Source organism: Chiloscyllium plagiosum, chromosome 2, assembly GCF_004010195.1.
Source record: "Chiloscyllium plagiosum isolate BGI_BamShark_2017 chromosome 2, ASM401019v2, whole genome shotgun sequence".
NCBI lineage: Eukaryota > Metazoa > Chordata > Chondrichthyes > Orectolobiformes > Hemiscylliidae > Chiloscyllium > Chiloscyllium plagiosum.
Window position 1 is genome coordinate 13488263 of NC_057711.1, and position 5370 is coordinate 13493632.

Genomic DNA, 5370 nt, shown 5'->3' on the forward strand with positions numbered 1-5370 from the left:
GTCACGTGGGCGGACCGGCAGCTGCTGAGTTCTGTGGGTTTAAGCTGCGGCTGCCGTTTAAAACACAAAATGAATTCCTATAGTTTTACCGATGTCGGCATAGTCCCGTGGCAAATGCGGGCGGCTCTGATGCCCGCTTGCAACACCAAAATTGGTGCCATAGGAGACAGTGAAAAAGGTTTTCTAAGATTACAAAGGGACCTTGATCAAATGGGTTAATGGGCTGGAAATGGCCAATGGAGTTCAATCTGGATCAATGTGAGGTACTACATTTTGGTAAACAAACAAGGGTAGGGCTTATACAATTAATGGTAGGGCCCTGGGTAGTGTTATAGAACAGAGGGACCTACGGGTGCAAGTACATCATTCTTTGAGGTTTGTGTCACATCTAGAAAGGGTGATTAAAAAGGCGTTTGGCACGCTAACCTTCATTGCTCAGTCCTTAGAGTAGAGGAGTTGAGAAGTCATGTTAAGGTTGTACAGGACATTGGTGAGGCCTCTTCTGGAATGCTGTGCCTAATTCTGCTCACTCAATTAGAGGAAGGGTATTATTAAGCTGGAGAGGATTCAGAAGAGATTTGCCAGGTATGGAATCTTTGAGTTATAAAGAAAGGCCAGATAGGCTGGGACTTCTTCTACTAGAGAGTGGGAGGTTGAGAGGTGACCTAGTAGAAGTTTATAAAATAATGAGAGGTATAGATAGAGTTAATGGTAGTGGGTTTTTTTTGTAGGGTGAGGGATATCAAGACTTGGGAGCACATTTTTAAGGTGAGAGGAGAGAGATTTAAAAAAGACATGAGGGGCAAATTCTTTACACAGAGAGTGGTCCATGTGTAGAAAGAACTTCCCGAGGAAGTGGTAGATGTGGGTACAATTACAACATTTCAAAGACATTTGGGTGAGTACATGAAGAAGGGCATATGCCCGAAACGTCGATGGTCCTGTTCCTTGGATGCTGCCTGACCTGCTGCGCTTTTCCAGCAACACATTTTCAGCTGAGTACATGAATAGGAAAGGTTTGGAGGGATATGAGCCAGGAGCAGATAGGTGGGGCTAGTTTAGTTTGAGATTATGGATTGGTTAGGCCGAGGGTCTGTTTCCATGCTGTGTGGCTTTATGTCTCTAGACTCAGAATTTGCTTAATATCAGAAGTCAGTGGGTGCTGATTATTTTTAAGACTGGGCAGTGGGTTACAGCAGCTGTTTGCCGGAGGATCAGTTTTGAGTCCATTCCTGTTTTCCTAAGGTGTAAATGGTCCTGTCTCCAGCGTACAGAGGATACCCAGTCTGGCAAGACAGCAGTCAGTTACGGGTGAGTTCTAGCCTTGCCAGAGGATGACAGGATAGTGAAATGGGCAGAAACATGACAGATGGAGTTCTATGTGCAGAAGTGTGAAATGATGCACGAAGGGAGGAAAGGCAGTGTTCTATAAATGGAAGAAGAAAACAAATACAGCGGATGCTGGGAATCCGAAATGAGAAGAGAAAATGCTGGAAGCACTCAGCAGGAACCCAGTTTAAGAAGAAGAGGTCTCCCTTTGAAGACAGATTTCTCTGCGTTAATCTGTGGAATTCTCGTTCTCAGACAGCAGTAGAAGCTGCTCAAGACAGTCACAACCAGATCAGCCATGATCTTATTCAATGGTGTATCAGTCTCGAAGGGCTGAATGGCCTACCATTGCTCTGACACAACTTCTAGGTCAGGCAATGTTTCTGGAGACAGGAAGCCACAGTTAATGTTGCCTTCAATGATACTGATCCCATAATTGCCTCAATTTTGAGAAGCATTTGTATGTTCACAAGTCCTTAAAGGTACCAGGCCAATTTGATGAGGTATTTAAGAAAGGATATGGATTACTTGGATTGTAAACAAAAGGAACAAAATATAAAGAAAAAGCGATCATACTAGAATTTTATGGATCACTGGTTAGACCCCACCTGGAATATTGGGGTGAATTCTGGACACCACACTTCAGCCAAGATGTGAAACCTTGAGAAGGTGATGGTGAGCTGCCTTCATGAACTGCTACAGTCCGTGTGTTGTAGGTAGAGCCACAGTGCCCTTACGGAAAGGAATTCCAGGATTTTGATCCAGTGACACTGAAGGAATGGTGATATATTTCTGAGTCAGGATGGTGAGGGGTTTGGAGGGGAACTTGCAGGTGGTGGTGTTCCTACGTATCTGGTGCCTTTGCCCTTTTGGATGGAACGGGTCATGGGTTTGGAAGGTGCTGTCTCAAGAATTTCTACAGCACACCTTGCAAATAGTGCACACTGCTGTTACTGAGCGTCAGTGGGTTAGGGAGTAGATGTTTGTGGATCTGTTGCTAGTCAAGTGAACTGCTTTGTCCGGGATGGTGTCAAGTTTCTTGAGTGTTGTTGGAGCCGCACCTCATCCAGATGTGTGGATCCTTATGTTTTGGAGTCAGTAATACAAAGGAATTTTCTACGTGAAAGAATAACAGAAGTTGAAAGGGTTCATAAGAATGAGGAATTTACAACACCATGGGCCAGCAACGGGGCTAACCAAAGGACCCGCAAGACCCAGTGGTCCCAGTGGCCTGTCTTTTGCACCTTCCTATGAGTTTATGAATGAATATGTTCAGCAAGACAACAGGAACAACTGTGAGGGACTTATTAACCAATATTGTAGGTTGCAACAGGACATTAACAGGATACAGAGCTGGACTGAGAAGTGGCAGACGGAGTTCAACCTGGAAAAGTGTGAAGTGGTTCATTTTGCAAGGTCAAATTTGAATCCAGATTACAGGGAAAAAGGCAGGATTCTTGGTAGTATGGAGGAACGGAGGGGTCTTGGGGTCCACACCCATAGATCCCTCAAAGTTGCCACCCAAGTTGATAGGGTTGCTAAGAAGGTGTACGGTGTGTTGGCTTTCATTAGCAGGGGGATTGAGTTTAAGAGCCACAAGGTTATGCTGCAGCTCTATAGAGCCCTGGTTGGACCACTCTTGGAATATTGTGTTCAGTTCTGGTCGCCTCACTATAGGAAGGATGTGGAAGCTTTATAGAGGGTGCAGAGGAGATTTACCAGGATGCTGCCTAGATTGGAGGGTTTGTCTTATGAAGAAAGGTTGAAGAAGCTAGGGCTTTTCTCATTGGAGTGAAGAAGGGTGAGAGATAACTTGATGGAGGTGTACAAGGGGATGAGAGGCATAGAAAGAGTGGATAGCCAGAGACGTTTTCCCAGGGCAGAAATGGCTATCATGAGAGAGCATAATTTTAAGGTGATTGGAGGCAGGTTTAAGGGAGATGTCGGAGGGAGGTTCTTTACACAGAGACTGGTGGGTGCATGGAATGCACTGCTAGCGGTGGTAGCCCTTCATTCCTGACCAAAGGCTCTTGCCCGAAACGTCGATTCTCCTGCTCCTCAGATGCTGCCTGACCTGCTGCGCTTTTCCAGCAACACACTCTCAACTCTGATCTCCAGCATCTGCAGTGCTCAGTTTCTCCCTGCCAGCAGTGTTAGTAGAGTCAGATACATTAGAGACATTTCAGTGACTCTTGGATAGGCAGATAGATGATAGAATGGGATAAAAGGTTAGCACAACATCGAGGGCCAAAGGGCCTGTACTGTTCTATGTTCTATTTCAGCAGCCGGTGAGAAATGAACCCCAGACAAGACAGAGCAGGTGAGGGAGTAGGCTAGAGGCTAAGCACAGGTCATAAATGTAGAAGTTGCGATCTATTACATTTCTTGATGTTAGTTCGAAGCTCAATGGTTAGCGGCCTCAGTTCGATGTCTGAAAATCCAGGGGTTCTTGCCTCAAACTGGAGCCAGGCAGACTCTCCTGGTAACTGACTCATGGGAGTGCTGCATTGTTGGAGGTGCCATCTTTCAGATAAGACATTTAACCCAAACCACGTCTTACACCTGAGGTGAGGGCAAAAGGATGCCAGGGCACCATCCTGAAGAAAAGCCCGCAAATCTTCTCCCAGATCTTGATGCTTGCCCTGCACCGCTGTCACTGAAATAGAAGTTTGGATCATTATCACATTTCTGTTCGTGGGAGTTTGCTGTGTGCAAATTAGCTGTGATGTTACAACAGGGATTACATATCCTCGGCTGCCTGCAATATTCTGGGTGTACAGAAGGGGTCAATCGAAATGACGAGTCCTCTCTCTGTGACATTTCATTTGAGTGTATTGTCCATGTTCCATGTGAGGCAGCACTGCCCTCTTGTGGGTAAGTTGCTGAACAGACGCTTGATTATGGTACAAAGCCACTCCAATTTAAAATTACAAATCACACAACACCAGGTTATAGTCCAACAGATTTAATTAGAAGCACTAGCTTCCGGAACGCCGCTCCTTCACTCCAAAAGCTAGTGCTTCCATTTAAATCTGTTGGACTATAACCTGGTGTTGTGTGATCTGTAACTTTGTAAACCCCAGTCCAACACCGGCATCTCCAAACTAATTTAAAATAATTGCATTGACACAGGGAAGGGTGTAAAATTGTTTTAAACACAAACCCTTAAGCATGATCTACTACTGGCATTGTTTATTCACCTAGTGCTGTTTTTCAAAACCTCTACTTATTAGAGCTTCTGGAGTTGACAAACTCTTCTCTAACGAAACACAATCTTTGTTAAGACACCGCCTTCCCCTACATTCTGCTGAAGTCCCTATACTTCTACTTTAGACTAGCTCCAAGTTCAAGTTTAATATTACTTGTGCCGTCAACTAACCCCCAACCCTGCCTGGATTCTGTTTAAATCTGAGTTTGAAAATAAAATAATGCAGCTGTTGCAAATCTGAGCTAAAGACCAACAAAGGCTGGAGAAACTCAGCTGATCTTGAAACATCTGTGAGGAGACAAGCAGAGTTAATGTTGCAGGTCAGTGCTTAAAACATAAATCTTTTATTATTCAGGTGCAGGAAATGTGTACCGCTGCCTGGGCCAGCATTTATTGCCCATGCCCTGGAGAAGGTGATGGTGAGCTGGCTTCTTGAACCGCTGCAGCCCATGTGTTGAAAGTAGACCCACAACGTCCTTACGGAGGGAATTCCAGGATTTTGACCCAGCAACACTGAAGGAACGGTGATATATTTTCAAGTCAGGATGGTGAATGGCTTGGAGGGATCTTGCTGGGGGTGGTGTTCCCATGTACCTGCTGTCCTTTCCCTTCTAGATGCAAGTTGTTGTGGGTTAGAGAGGTGCTGTCCTGTAGATGATCTACACTGTTGCTCCTGAGTGTCGATGGTGGAGGGAGTTGATGACCATAAGATATGGGAGCAGAATTAGGCCATTTGGCCCATCGAGTTTGCTCTACCATATGATCATGGCTGATAGGTTTCTCAACCGCATTACATAGAATCACAGGATCCCTATAGTGTGGAAGCAGGCTAT